This window comes from Nothobranchius furzeri, chromosome 4, assembly GCF_043380555.1.
Source record: "Nothobranchius furzeri strain GRZ-AD chromosome 4, NfurGRZ-RIMD1, whole genome shotgun sequence".
NCBI classification, from domain to species: domain Eukaryota; kingdom Metazoa; phylum Chordata; class Actinopteri; order Cyprinodontiformes; family Nothobranchiidae; genus Nothobranchius; species Nothobranchius furzeri.
The window spans coordinates 84,110,098-84,125,158 of NC_091744.1; the positions used below are offsets into that span (position 1 = coordinate 84,110,098).

General features: G+C 44.1%; 1 long non-coding RNA gene across 1 annotated transcript; it reads right to left on the reverse strand.

The window, feature by feature from the left end:
* Positions 1-1,946: 1,946 nt before the first annotated feature.
* LOC139069718 (uncharacterized) lies at positions 1,947-11,096 on the reverse strand. The gene is made up of 3 exons (XR_011520416.1): positions 10,716-11,096; positions 6,151-6,220; positions 1,947-2,191 (listed from the first exon to the last, which is right to left on the reverse strand). It is a non-coding gene; the product is annotated as an uncharacterized lncRNA (long non-coding RNA).
* Between the last annotated feature and the right edge of the window lie 3,965 nt (positions 11,097-15,061).

The following is a 15,061-nucleotide window of genomic DNA, read 5'->3' on the forward strand; positions in this document are numbered from 1 at the left end:
ATGAACTGCCCACTATATATGTCAATGGGATGGACAGACTTACGCCATGTTTGTTCTGATAACTTTTGACTTGTCAAACAGAGACTGACAAAAGGGTTCAGTAGAAATGTGAAAGCTGTTCGCGTTCAATCCACTAAGCAAACAAAGAAATTTCCAAAGGTGCCAGGTTCTGGAAACAACAACACTTATGTGCATTATCCCCATACCGTACCATTTTACTTAAAGAAAAAAAAAAAGAAAGCGTTCTTTTATAGATCGCCTCTCAAGATAAAACACAAGGCGCTTCATAAAAACAAACAAAAAAAAAAGTATAAAAAAGATAAAAAAAAGATTTAAAATATGTTTTAAATGAGAAAAATATACAAATTGTGAATAAAAAAATGTTAGGAAATGGAGCAAGAAAACGAATAGGAAAGAGGGAAATCAGTGGTTCCTGGGAAAGGTGGAATAGGAACACAATAAGGTGAGGAAGGTCACGCAGAAGCCAGCTTGAACAGGTGAGTTTTCTGCTGGTTTTTGAAGCAGATAGCACATTATATAGAGCTTATACAACACTAACATACATACAACTAAGTACAAGTCAAATCAGAACAACAAAGGAGAACAGCTAATGCATAAAATCACAAAACGTAAGTCATCGACCAAAGGTCACGGCTTAAAGGTGGGTCTTTAGACGAGATTTAAAACAAGAGCGAGACGGAGCCCATCTGAACAAAAGAGGAAGTGAGTTCCCGTCACGATTTACATCTCATCTGTGAAGTGGAGATCGGTGTACGCATGGGGACGTGAGGGGCGAGCGACTCACACAAGTAGGGAGGTGCCAGGCCATCGAGCGCCTTGAATCATGACCTTGAAATGCTCCCTAAAGGTCACCGGAGGGCAGTCAAGCTGCACCAGCACCGGAGGAATGTGGCTACGACGATTGGTGCTAGTCAGGAACCTGGCAGCAGCATTCTTGAGGCCGAGACACGGGCACCATTCAGAAGTGCATCAGTGTAGTCTAAGCAGGACGTTATGAACGCATTAATAAAGAATTACAGGTGCTTCCGTGTAAGGCGTGTTAGTCGATGCAATTAGAAAACGCAAAGTTAATTTCTCCTCTATAACGTGCTGCTACACCTTCCCTTTTCCAGGATCTCTTCGTGTCATGTTTCCCCAAATGTGAGAAGGTTAAAACAACACCTGCCGTTGTTAGCAAGGTCTCTAAGGGACACCAGACATGCATGGGGGGAAGGGGTTCTGGGATGCTGTCACACCTGGTGAAACAGGAAAACGTGGGTGAAACGTGCAAAGCAATTAAAACAGAGTTAAAACTTTAAAATGACAGCAACACAAAGCAGACGGAGCAGAGGCTAGCAGACGGGAAGGAGAACCTTTCTATGCACGCATTAAAACGAGACCGAACAAAAGCCTGTTCTCCGTAATGAACAGAAGTTGCCATAGCGATGTGATTTCTAGGTGTACGGGTGAAGGAATGTAGAGAGGGTGAGGCCACATCACACTTCTCCAAATGCACAAGAGTCACGAGCGTCGTCTGAACAGAAACCCACGGCCCGGAGCTTTTATGGGGGCGAGCTTTGCAGTGTGACGGATGAAAGGCCTTCCGCTGCAAAAGAAAACGTCTTTCAGGGTTTGAGGTCTAAATGAGACAAGAAAGGGATTCCAGAGAAGGGTGAAGGATTCTTCAGGACAATATATGACTCTGGCATGTTCAACATTATTTATGTCTTGTTGCTTATTGGAAGGAATGCTCCAAGGACAAAATGTCATTATGGAACAAAATCTAATTCATGTAGAAGTGATGCAAACAAGCCTGAATGATACAAACTCTCATTAAAACTGTGATGCAGTAAAATAAACAAGGGAGTTGAAAAACTCTGGTTATGGCGAATCTTTATTTCCTTCAGCATTCATAGGTTAGATTTTCAAATCTTCAAAGCCGAAGTTCCTGATTTTGTTCTGTATGATTTCTGCTGGATAAGCGGTTAACGGGGCTTCACGCACCCATGACCCAGTTGACCTCCATATCCCAGTGAGTCTGCCAGCTCTTCTCGGTTCCTAACTTCAGTTTCCTCGAGGAAAGGTTCTGCTCGACCTTCGTGCACTTTCTCACATCCTCCGGGTGTTGTTGTGTTCTGTTGCTGGAGTGAGATGTTGCTCCATCTTCCTGGAATGTGAAGTCGATTTCAGGCTACAAACAGAGGCAGTCAGGGGAAAAACGCATGAAAATGGGACCCAGTGGACAAATTAATTCTTGGGAAATCAAAATCTGGAGTCGTTTTGGAGATTCAACCGTAAATTTGAAGGGTGAAGGGGATGTCGATTCGTTATGAGAAAGTAAGTCGACTGAGGTTAAAGGCACACTTGGCAGTTTTGTTTGCTTTTAGCACCCCCTAGTGTCCGTTTTCAATTTTCTGTGGTTAAACTAAAAATGAAACCTATCTCGTCGCTGTGTGTTTGTCCTTTTACACCTTAATCTAACAGCTGAAGCATCTCCCAGGCTTCACTACAGGAGTCATTCATCACTAAATTATACAAATCAGCTGTGTTCGTGATCTAAAACAAGCAGGAAACGTGCCTGAAGCAGACTGCAGCGCCAGGTATGTCAGCCTATTTTTTCCCAAAAGAGGGGCTTGCCAGTCTGAAGTTGCAAATGCAGTATACTGACCACAGGGTGTGGTGGGCGTCTGAGTGACATTTCATTAACGCTGTAAACCCTGTAAAGGGTCATTTTAGCACAAACTGGCTCAAGAAAATGATTAAAAATATGTGAAAAAGTTGCACATGGCTTTAATGGTGACCAGGCTTTGATGCTACCGGACTTGTAAGAAACAATATTCTTTGTCTAAAAGTGTGGATCTTTTTGCTTTGTAGTTTATTTTAACATTAGTTGGCTCATGTTAGTGTTAGCTTGGTAGCGCTAGCTGCAGCAGCGTTATTTACGACAGTTGTAATTCCATTTTAAACCAGCAGGTGGGAGGAGGAGAAAACTGCTCTGTGTTACTTTAACTTTTATAAATATCACCCTCCATGAGCCCCAGCTAGGCGTGCTAAACCTTCCCACATGCACCGTGCTGAGATTTTCAGGCACTAACAAGGACATCTGACTGCACTCGTCTTGTTGCCACAGTAAAAACTACAGTTCTCGAGAGTTTGCACCACTCTCTGCTAAATGTTTCCCACTACACCTCCTTTTTCCGTTGTTTTGATATGATGCCATTGCACAGAGAAGCCCCAGCTTTTTCTGAGATTCGGAGCTCATACTGGGAGTTTCATTATCCAGTTAATATGCTTTTTGAAGCTGAGACAACTGTGGGGGGTCCGGGATCACAACCGCTGCTCCTTCAAATTTAAAGGGATCCAACCACGGAGGTTTGGACACCCAGATACCCTCGAGCGCCCCCACAACTTGCTGGAGGGATTTCTTAAATATCCTCCCTGGTCTGGGAGCGCCTCAGGTGTTAGAAAATACATCGATGCACACACCTCAGAGGAATAACGATGATAGGAGGAGACGGGCAAAGAGCAAAAACATTTACATATTTATTAGAATATTATGACTGAACTACAAAGATTTAAAAGCTCTTTGTGATTCAAATGGATGAAGACAGCCCTTTTTTCTTGCATATACAGAAATATCCTTGTTTATATAGAAAAGTCAGTACAGCGGGTCAGTAAGAGCCAAAATGGAGGAATATTCAGAAGGAGAGCAGTGCTTGAAAGCCACATAAGGCAGGAAGACACTGGCTGAAAAGATGCAGAGATTCTGTTATTGTATTAGGCGCGATTCAAAGCAGATGTTCAGTCAGAGAACGGCTAATAGGAAAATCTAATCCAATTCCAGACTAGATTGCATTATAAATTCATTCTAAGCCATTAAAAAAAGCTTTCAATTCCCAGGGCGTGCCAGACGCAGAAGCAGAGTCTAGAGGAGACGCAGCTTTCCCCGGAAACAACAAAAATATTCAGCAGTCTAATTAACACCAGACCAGTCAAGGGGGCATGACAAACATTTGTGAGTTAATTTAGGAGCACAAGCTTGAGAGTTTTATACATAGAAAGAGCTGGTCTGAAGGTCAGCACATCATCATGGCCGCACAGGAACGGGCCATGAACACCAGAGCAACAGAGGCCAAGATCTGCCACACCAGACAAGACCCAAGGTGTAGGCTAGAGGCCTCTGAGACAATCCACCATAGGTGTAAGATGCTGGCAGGGAAAGCATCGTGTACAGGAACATCTGTGTAGAGTACGGACTGGAAGCTCCAAGGTCAAAGTGGTAGAGAACAAGAGAGCTCGTGTGGGACATCCTGATCCAGACTGACTAAATGGTGATGGAGAACCAACCGGACATTGTGGTGGTGGACAAACAACAGAGGACAGCTGTTGTGGTTGATGTGGCGATACCAAGTGATGCAACATCAGAAGAAAGGAACACGAGAAACTAGAGAAGTGCCAGCGCCTCAGAGAAGAACTTGAGAAAGTCTGGAGAATGAAGACATCGGTGGCACCCGTGATCATCGGGGTACTCGGGGCAGTAACCCCCAGACTGGAGGCGTGGCTGAAGAAGATCCCAGGAAAAACATCATGGTAAATCGTCTGTATTTGTATAGCACCCTGTTGGGGTTCTACAACCCCCCAAGGTGCTTCACAACACAATCAGTCACTCACACATTCACACGCTGGTGGGGATGAGCTACAATGTAGCCACAGCTGCCCTGGGGCGCTCTGACAGAGGCGAGGCTGCTGAACTCTTTGATGAAGAGCAGTGGGATTCGATCTGTCAGAATGTTTTCTCCTCCCTCTCTTGTAACAAAATTATTGAACAGAACTATAAGTTTATGTAGAGGTCTTATCTTACACCGGTCCTGTTAAGCAAGATGTTCCCCAATACATCTTCAAGATGCCACCGCTGTAGATCCAGCAGTGGATCGGTTATTCATGTCTTCTGGGAATGCAAGAAACTCAAGCAGTTCTGGAGGGCAGTACATGACCTGACGGCCAAAGTGGTATGTTAAACACATTTCTTTTAACAACGGTAGTTTCTGCTTCAGCCCTCTCCCCCCTCCCCCTGCGCAGCGGCCGCAAACTCACTGATGCGCCTGCAGCCTCTCAGAGTTCCTGCTGCTCTAAACATTAAAATAATTATTTCATTTTCTGTTCCTCACTTCTGATTACCTTCAATGGTGTCTGTTTGTTGCAACCAGCAGGTACAAAAACTAGCTTGTTTTTATTTGACTATTTTTCTGTCCTGCCTGTTTATTATCTTCCTGCATCTCCTCTCAATCCTAAAGAGAAACTGCTACCTGGGTTCATATATATTCACCTCATGAGTTACCTTTGAACTGCAGTTCTAAAAGATCTACCGACCGCAAAAACAGCGGATTGCTCGCCGGCCGCATCACTGAGGTGCGTCACCGAGGACAAAACAGGTGATGCGCCCCGCTCCACAGCAGCGAAACGCATCAGGCACAAATAAAAGAATAAAAGACAGAAAACATAAATAGAAATGAGCCGACATGAACGATCGCATGTTAAATTAGTTCTTGAGGTGGTGACACCTGATTTGATAACGTTACTGTGGCCGTGCTCAGGACACAGATGTCTGGAGCGTGTCAACAATCAGAGCTTTGCATGCGCAAGCTGGTTATGGTTAGGATGGGGATGAGGGGAAGGTTAAATTGCAAGAGGGTAAAGGTCACAATTTGGTTAAATGTCAGTTTTACGGCGGGTGTCAGTACCGACGCTCTGGCACAGCACGTTGCCTCCCGACGTGCAGGAGCTTGTCACCTGCTGACAGCAGGCTGCTGTCTTTTCCATGGACTGCATCTTGCCGGTCATTATCACGTGACAGCGACTAGTCGATGACAGGCATAAAAAGTCACTATAGAGCGGTGAAGTCGACTAGTGACTAGTTCATACAACCCCTGCTACTGCTCCCCAGAGTGTTCTGCAGCATAATCAGCACTTTCTCTTTGAACTTGATATCAAATTTTTGCCTCCTCTTCGTCTCCGCACGGTTAAAGTTACCCTCGCGGTCTATCACTGGCAAACCAATAGCGAGACGGATGACACAACCGCCCCCCGTACTTATATATATATATATCCATGCTTTCGTTCTTTTTTAAACACAGAAACAGTTTTGTTTACCTGTTTGTAGCTACAGTTTCGCCGACAGCTGCCGGCTTCTTGAGGCTGACGCTGATGGACCAGTGAAAGTCTGAGACATAAACAAGTGAGATGTAAATGTTTTATGAAAAAACCCAAGAGCAGCTTATTTATATGTGGTCACAATGCAAGTTTATAAACGTCATTTTGAGGTCATGACAATCTGAAGCAGAAGAAAACATAAGTTTGATGAAAAACATGAAAAGTTGGATACATTTTTGGACTATTTGGAGTAAATTTGAGTCCACATCATCCTGCTTAGGCTAGCTTGAACAGTTGTCCAGAACCGTCATCTATACGTTTATTTTGGACTGTTACCAATTTTTAATGCCTTATTTATAAACCTTCACATTTGTTCTGATTTTCATTTTTTCTTTTAATGCATTTAGTTGTGAATCACTGCAGAACGACCTTTGAGCGCATTCTCTCAGTTTCACTGGAGACGTGACATCACCGCAACACGATTGGATGGTTACTATGACAATGCAGCATCAAAACCAATGTGAGATTTACAAAATGGGCCGTCAGACCTGTCGACGTCCTCCATGGAGGAATTAATGTCTGCGCCATACACAACAGAGAGCAGACATGAAGTCTTGGATGAATTCTCCTCTCCTAGATCACATTACCGGGAAAGTAAAGGTCCAACAGAACTGGACTCGTGGTGAGTACGAGACACGGAGCACTGAAATCAGCCTCCCTAAAACGACCTGGATCAGGAAGTGCAACAGTTTATCTATTAGATTATTTCTCCTGATCTACTCATTAATAATTTAACGCTCCATGGTTTACCAAGAGCATCAGAGCACAACACTTTACTGTAATACCAGCCACCCGGCTGAAGGGCAGCATCAGCACACGTGCAACAGTCAATGTATTGACTTGTTTCTGCATGAGTCATCTCATGAACACCATATCTAACATGAGGAGTGTGTTTGGCTGCTGCAGATCAGTCTGCTGTTTCACAGGAAATCCCCACAGAGAAACCGTTCTGAGGCAAAATGGAATAAAATCTCTCTCGAGTCGGTTCACAGGCCTTCAGAAATGTCCCATCACCGAGGACATTCACGCAGACAGCTGTGCTACGGACGATGTGGAACATTAAAACGACTGTCAGGGCAAAAGTTCACAGACAAACATCTGGTTTGCACGTTTCACCACAGATACGCAAAAATTGGTATAAGTTGTGGTGCTGAACCTTTAATACTCTGTTCCTGCAGCTTTTAATAACTAGTAAATGGATGAAGACAGGAAAAATGTCTTCCTGCAATATTTGACCTAAATAAAGATGGAGCAGTTCTGCTTTTTCCCATCCTTCAAATAGAAACAACTAATTCCAGCTAAACAAGAAAATACAGCAAGGTGAGATCTACACGAATCAATGAAAACCAGATCCCACAACTGAATCTGAAAGTATTCTTAAACTTTAGTTTTGTTCCATTTATTTAGATGTTAGAAGCGGGACTTAAACCTCACTGCTGCCAACCACTAGGGGGCATGTCAGCACCTTTTGGCTTTTACTTCTGCAATCCCTTGCTTCGGTTTTATATGACAGCGATTGAAACACAGAGGATTAAGGTGGATTACTGTTGGAAGCCATGTTGTCCTGCAGCTAGAACCACCCATCTGCACGTAAACATCACTGAGGTTTATCTGGTAACCCCGGTTTCCTCCAACAGACCAAAAACATGCACAATAGGTTAATTGGACACTGAGTTTCCACCGTGTGAATGGTTGTCCGTCTTGCTCGTCTCCATGTGTGTGTGCCTGTGATGGTACAACCCCCAGATGGGGTGCATAAGTTGAAATGACAAATGTTTTCTTGTGTAGAAGCTATGCTGCAACCCAGTGACAAAAAACTGAGTTTAAAGGCACACTTGGCAGCTTTGCTTGCTTTTAGCACCCCAGAGTAGTCGTTATTAATTTTGGTTATACCGAAAAGAAACGTACCTCCTTATTGCGCATTCTTCTTTTTAACACCTTGATCTAACTGCTGAAATGTCTCCCCAGCCTTCATTAGTGTCTACAGGAGTGATTCATCACTAAATTAAACAAATCAGCTGTGTTCATGACCTCTTTCCTCAGGATCCACTGATTTCCCTCTTTCCTATTCACTCTCTCTTTCTTAACATTTTTTTCTTTTAAATCGCAATTGCTTATTCTTGCTCATTTTACATATATTTTTAAACATTTTCAAAATGCTTTTTTTCTATTTTTACAATTTTTATATTTTTTGTTTTTGTGAAGCGCTATAGAAATGATATTTTCTTCTTCTTCTAAAACATGCGGGAAACGTGCTGGAAGCAGACCGCGGTGCCAGGTACGTCAGCTAATGTTAAACAGGCAGTGGCCCGCCACACTGAAGTTGCAAGTGCGGTATTCTGGCCACAGAGGGTGAGGGGCGTCTGAGTGACATTTCATTAACCATGTTAAGGGCCATTTTAGCGCACACTGGCTCAAGAAAATTATTTAAAAATATGAAGACGCTCAATCAATCAATGGCAGTAGAGGGCAACACCGTCCTCTGCTGCCCGTGGATAAACGGAGGTGACACCACCAACACTCTGATGATGACTAGAGACATTCCGCCATCTGTGAAAATTCAGAGCCGTTTTATCTAGGAAAAATTTGGAATCAGTTGTTCATGCCTTCATCACATCTAGGCTCAACTACTCGAATGCAATTTTGCTGGGTGTCAATAAGTCAACCCTTGTCCGACTTCAACTCGTTCAAAACACAGCTGCTAGATTCCTAACACATACTGACAGGCGCCAGCATATAACACCAGCTCTCAAATCCCTTCATTGGTTGCCCATCACTTTCAGCGTCCGATATAAAATGCTACTTTTTGTTTTCAAATCCCTCCACGGTCTTGCCCCCGTGTACTTATCTGACCTTCTTTCAATTTATACTCCTGGTCGCACACTCAGGTCCTCCAGCATGTTGCTCTTTAAGGTCCCGAAAGCGTGCTACAAATCATGCGGACAAAGAGCTTTCTCTGTTGCGGGTCCTAAACTGTGGAACGAACTTCCAGTCACAGTTCGACTGGCATCCACCGTGGCAGATTTTAAGTCTAGACTAAAGACCCACTATTTTACCCTTGCTTTTAACAGTTAGCTGTTAGTTTGGTTTTTACTACTCTTATTTTATCATCCATTGTAAGGTTTTTATTGGTACTTTTTTATCGGCTTGTCTTTTTTATTGTTGGTTGTACTTCATAGTACTGTTTTATGTTTTCTATCTCTGTTATTGTGCGATTGTTCAGCACTTTGGTCAGCCGTATGGCTGTGTTTTTAAAGTGCTATATAAATAAAGGTGGTATGGTATGGTATGGTACATTAGTTTAAACCATGCCCCCATAATTCGGGTCGGGATATGAAGCAAAACAGGAAGTGACAAAAAGTGCAGTTCCACCCTCATCCACTAGGGGCTGGTGTCAGAAGTGAGCAAATCCTCATTGACTCCCATGTTAAAAATACCAACTTCATAGCAGAAATAAACATGTTTACAGCCTGGTTCCGAAACATGTTTTAGGGTTAATAGATCTAGTTTACACTCATGACAACTCTGAGGGGGTGAATGTTTTGTCACTCTTCTGTTTAAGTGTATTAAAAGCCTAAAATTCTGTATAATTAATTAGCATCAAACCCACGTGACCGCAGAGCTAGCTCCGTGAAAAGGCCTCAGCCTGAGCCTCGGCCTCGCCTGAAAACTGTTCCGCCATTTTCAGTCACTCAACTTAGACCATTGGTTGTAGCGTTTGTGCGTTCTTTTTGGATATTTTTTGTGTAATTGTTAGACAAAATGACTTGCTGTGGCATTAATTGCCCTAAAAGAGCATCCAAGGAGTCTCCACTTCATTTTTTTGGTAAGTAAAATTATATTTATGTATTTTAGGTCACTGCCGAGCTGAGCTTAGATTTTAACATGTACTGTTTAAGCATGAAATTTAAATGTAATAGGGTAAAACCCAGTGCATTTAACATAATGCTGCATTTTAGAAAATGGGTTGAAATATAACATGTTGGTGGAGCTGGGTTCTGACCATCGGTTTGGTCCCCTTCCCTCTGCTGCAGCTCGGCGCATCTCTGATCGCAGCGGTGCCCGTCTGCTGCGCGGCTGCTGGTTTGTGGAGTTCTCGGGAGACCTCTGTGTTCCACCGGGTTTTACCCAGCGGTCAGCCCGGCGCATCTCTGACTCAGAAGCTCCCTTATTGTGCACAGTTAGCTCCGGTTGTAGCTACTTAGCTACCTTCGTTAGCTTAGCTCCCACCTTCGCGTTAGCTTTAGGTTAGCTTGTAGCTACATCGCTTCAGTTCAACGGGTGTCGCCATTTGATCCCAGCCTTACAGCCCCACCCTCAGCTCCACCTCTTTCCCTTTTATGGCATTGTCTGGGCTTGACGGAACCTGTGACACGGTCAAAATGGCGGTGGTGGCCACCTCCCATTTTGGCACAAAAACTTATAATTGGAGCCTATGGACACGAATTGTCCAGTATATATGTCGATGGGTTAAACATGTCAGGTAAAAAAATATTTTTACTAACCTGTGTAAACAAAGAACAAAAAAATGATAAAGGGCTGAGTTCAGATAAGCTAGACAGGTTAGGGCAAAGAAACGCCATCAGAGGATCCATCTGACCCGGCAGCAGCAGGCCGACCGCAGTAGCCGAGGCACCAACACCGGGTGCAAAGGGGAGGGAGGGCATAGGGAGGGCAGTGCCCAGCCAGCTAGTCGAGCACCGCAACCCGAGGCAGAGGGCCCCCACGGAGGAAACGCTGGAAGAAAGATTAATATAAGACAAAATATAAAAATAACAGGAGCTAATACTAAAAGGAAATAAATAAATAATTTCAATGTAATAAATATTACAATAATTTAGATGTAAAATGTAATCAATTAAAATATGCAAAGTAAGCAATCAAACTATAATAATCAGTTAAAAGCTAAGCTAAAAAGTTAGTACATAAATAATTAAAATGTAATAAATATTAAAATAATATAGATGTAAAATGAAACTGTGATTAAATGATATCAATTCAGATATGCAAAACAACACAAAAATATACAAAAAGAAATCTACTATAATAAATAATAATGAGGTAAAAGCTAAGTTAAGAAGGTGGGTCTTGAACATGGACGTTCTCTGCGGCCCTGAAGTCCTCCGGCAGCCTGTTCCACAGGTGAGGGCCATACGTGGCAAAGTATCCCTTTAAATGCAGATGCTTGCCGCTGTGAGTAGTGTGCAGTAACTGGGTACATCAGAGGAAGATGTACTGCTAAATAATACATCTCCTGTCCAACGGCACTTTTAACTCTAGAAACGAACGTTTAAAGAGTTCTGCCACAGTTCATCCGAGTTCCTGGCAAGCTGCTGTTATGCTTGAAACAAATAAAATACTACAATCTAGATTCTCTGAAACGTTTCAACAGCATGGCAAATGGCCTGTATTTGATATAGCGCCTTCTAGAGTCCTGGAACCCCCCCAAGGCGCTTTACAACACAATCAGTCATTCACACATTCACACACACATTCACAGCCTGATGGGGCTGAGCTACGTTGTAGCCACAGCTGCCCTGGGGCGCACTGACGGAGACGAGGCTGCAGAGCACTGGCGCTGCCGGTCCCTCCGACCACCACCAGGGGGCTCGATTTAAAACCTTCCGATTACGAGGCGAGCACAACTCCTGAGCCACCATCACCCCTTATGCCACGGGTAAAAATAAATACTGTTGGATTTTAAAGATTTATCCAAGAAATGTAACATTTCAGGGTTTTGGCTTTACAAACAGGCGTTAGTTCAAATCTTGGTGCATTCACCTTGATATTTAGTGCAAAACCAAAAGTAGGCTGTTTGGTTTCTCTCAGTTTCTCTTTGCTACAGATTTCATGAACAACTGTGGCCTAGAAATCGAGACAGACAGCAACAGAAGCAAAATGATGTTGTATTGCAAGTCAGTCTAGCCACGCCCCATAAGAGCCTCAGCAGCCCAAACAGTGCCTTGCCAATCACAGCGCTCGATCAGTTTGGTGGGCCAATCACAGCGCTCCATTGGTTTGGTGGGCCAATCACAGCGCTCCATTGGTTTGGTGGGCCAATCACAGCGCTCCATTGGTTTGGTGGGCCAATCACAGCGCATCACAGCGCTCCATCTGTTTGGTGGTCCAATCACAGCGCTCCATCGGTTTGGTGGGCCAATCACAGCGCTCCATTGGTTTGGTGGGCCAATCACAGCTCTCCATTGGTTTGGTGGGCCAATCATAGCGCTCCATTGGTTTGGTGGGCCAATCACAGCGCATCACAGCGCTCCATCTGTTTGGTGGGCCAATCACAGCGCTCCATTGGTTTGGTGGGCCAATCACAGCGCATCACAGCGCTCCATCTGTTTGGTGGTCCAATCACAGTGCTCCATTGGTTTGGTGGGCCAATCACAGCGCTCCATTGGTTTGGTGGGCCAATCACAGCGCTCCATTGGTTTGGTGGGCCAATCACAGCGCTCCATCGGTTTGGTGGGCCAATCACAGCGCTCTCAGTTTGGCGGGCCAATCACAGCGCTCCACCGGTTTCGCGGGCCAATCACAACACATGTGCATGTTGCATGGCCAGAAGAAACGAGACAGCGCTAAACACCAGTCTCCATTTTCTAGCTCCAAACATTTTCTGTTGTTCGTGACTTCAGATGGGGATTTTCTTTTTGGGACTCTGGTAGTTTGTCCTAAAGCTGAAGTGGTAGCAGCCGGCCGTTTCTCCATCTGTGATGTTATTGAGTGGAGAACCTTTCACACCAGTGGTGTTCTGGTGCTGAATACGCGAGTGTGTTATGAGTGGAGGACCCAGGGAAGTGCGGCGGTTTGGTAAGACCAACAACCGGATCAATGGGTTGGGACCGAGCCGTGTTGTTGGCGGATGTTTTTAGACAAATGTGAGAGAACAACTTCATTCTTTTAATCTCCACAATTTATTTATAGCTAAACTATGTCAGAAAGTTGTTAAGAGGCATGAAGAAAATGTTTTAAGGTAATTTGCTGTAACTTAATCTGACTATTTTAGTTTAAAGCTCAGACGTGGTGCTAGGGCTTCAATGATGGTGTTGAGAGTTGGAAGACACACACACACACACACACACACACACACACACACACACACACACACACACACACACACACACACACACACTAATTAGAAACAGAGTCTAAGAGGGAAAGCAAACAATTGTCCAATCAATAAAACGTAGTTGGAGATGTTTCCTAGAACTCAATCAAACTTTTAGAGTTCGCTAATTACGAGAGACACCTGCTGATGAGAAACACACACACACACACACACACACACACACACACACACACACACACACACACACCTGTGCAATCAATAGTTGATTAGCACAAGCTCCTCCAACGACTTCATGATGAAATTACAAGATTCTTTCTGTCACATGCGAGTCTGAATAAAATGAGAACGTTCCTCTACGGCCACATGGAACATGTGTTTTCACAGATGTGCTCAATCTATGGGAGTAAAGATGGAGCTCCACCATCATCTACCTCTTCATTTCTAAAGGAGTCCGATCAGGGTTCCCTCTGGCTGTCTTTGGATTTCTGGGAACACCCCCGGCAGATCTGGAACCTGCTGGACGGATTGTACCTGCGTGGGAACACCTTTGGGGCCCACCAGGATGAGCTGCTCCCCACGGCTACCTCGACGATGGAACCCAAAAACGTCTGCAATAACAGTGGATCTACCAAAACTACTTAAGTGTTTTGATTCAGCCGAAAGCTCGATTTAGAATGAAAGCTCGTCCTTTTCTACGTTTGGTGTTGATGCTGATTAAAGCTCCGTACTGAAGGGTGGTTAGAAAACCTCCCTCATCGTCATCACCTCGGATGTCTTTAACATTTTTCCTTTCTCACGTCTCACATCCTGCAGTCGAAGCCAAGGCCTTCAAAGATTCACTTGTTTGCTAAGCCCTCGCCTCCGTTCCCATCCTCCTCCGAACATTACCTCCCTGTTCTCCCCGATCATCTCCTCTTCGGGTTTACACCGTTTCCCCCGTCATCGTTGATGGATCAGATCTAAAATTCATCAAATGAATAATTTAGAAAACACACAAGAAGCACCGAGCTGAAGAACGTTGACAGACAGGAAAAGGGTTCCTCTGACTGCTTTAGGGTGACTTTATTCACTTCAGCGGCTCCAGGATCACCTGGACTTGAAGCAAATTGTCTAAATGTGTGGTTTGCATGTCTGAGTCAGCTTGTGAACGCATGCAGCTACAAATAAAACAGAGTTATTTGCATTGAAATTTTAAATTCATGCTCATTATGATTATTCCTGCAAGCCTCCACAACGTCTTCATCCTCCTCCTCCTCCTCAGATTACTTGAACCTCTCCAAGCCCATCGGGGATTTAAATGGTGCAAGTGGCGATGTGCACAAGTAACCGCAGAAACCTCAAATGTATCATTTTCAAATCAAAATTTTTTCAACTTCCCAGCTCTGGATTAGTAATGCTATCCTGCAAATGCACTCATTAAATCATATTTAACAGCATTCCTGAAAGAAAACAAGCAGACGATGCCAGGAGGCGGCCATTTCTGCTAATAGGAGTGTTGCCATGGTTACCACCCTGTGTGCTTTTGACAGCTAAGTGATGCAGGGCTGAAGCACAGCAGAGAGGGAGAAGAGGGTCTGAAAACATGTCAGGTTTCTTCCGAAGTTCAGTTTCAGATCACTTAAACGTGTTTTTGTTCAGGGGGTGGTGGAGAACTTACACGAGCAGAACTCCGGAGGCAGAAAATGAAGGAAGAATTATTTTCTTTTAGAGAAAATCAACAGAAAATCTCGATGAATGAATAAAGCAGCTGGAACCAAGGTGGAGGCAGATGGAGGG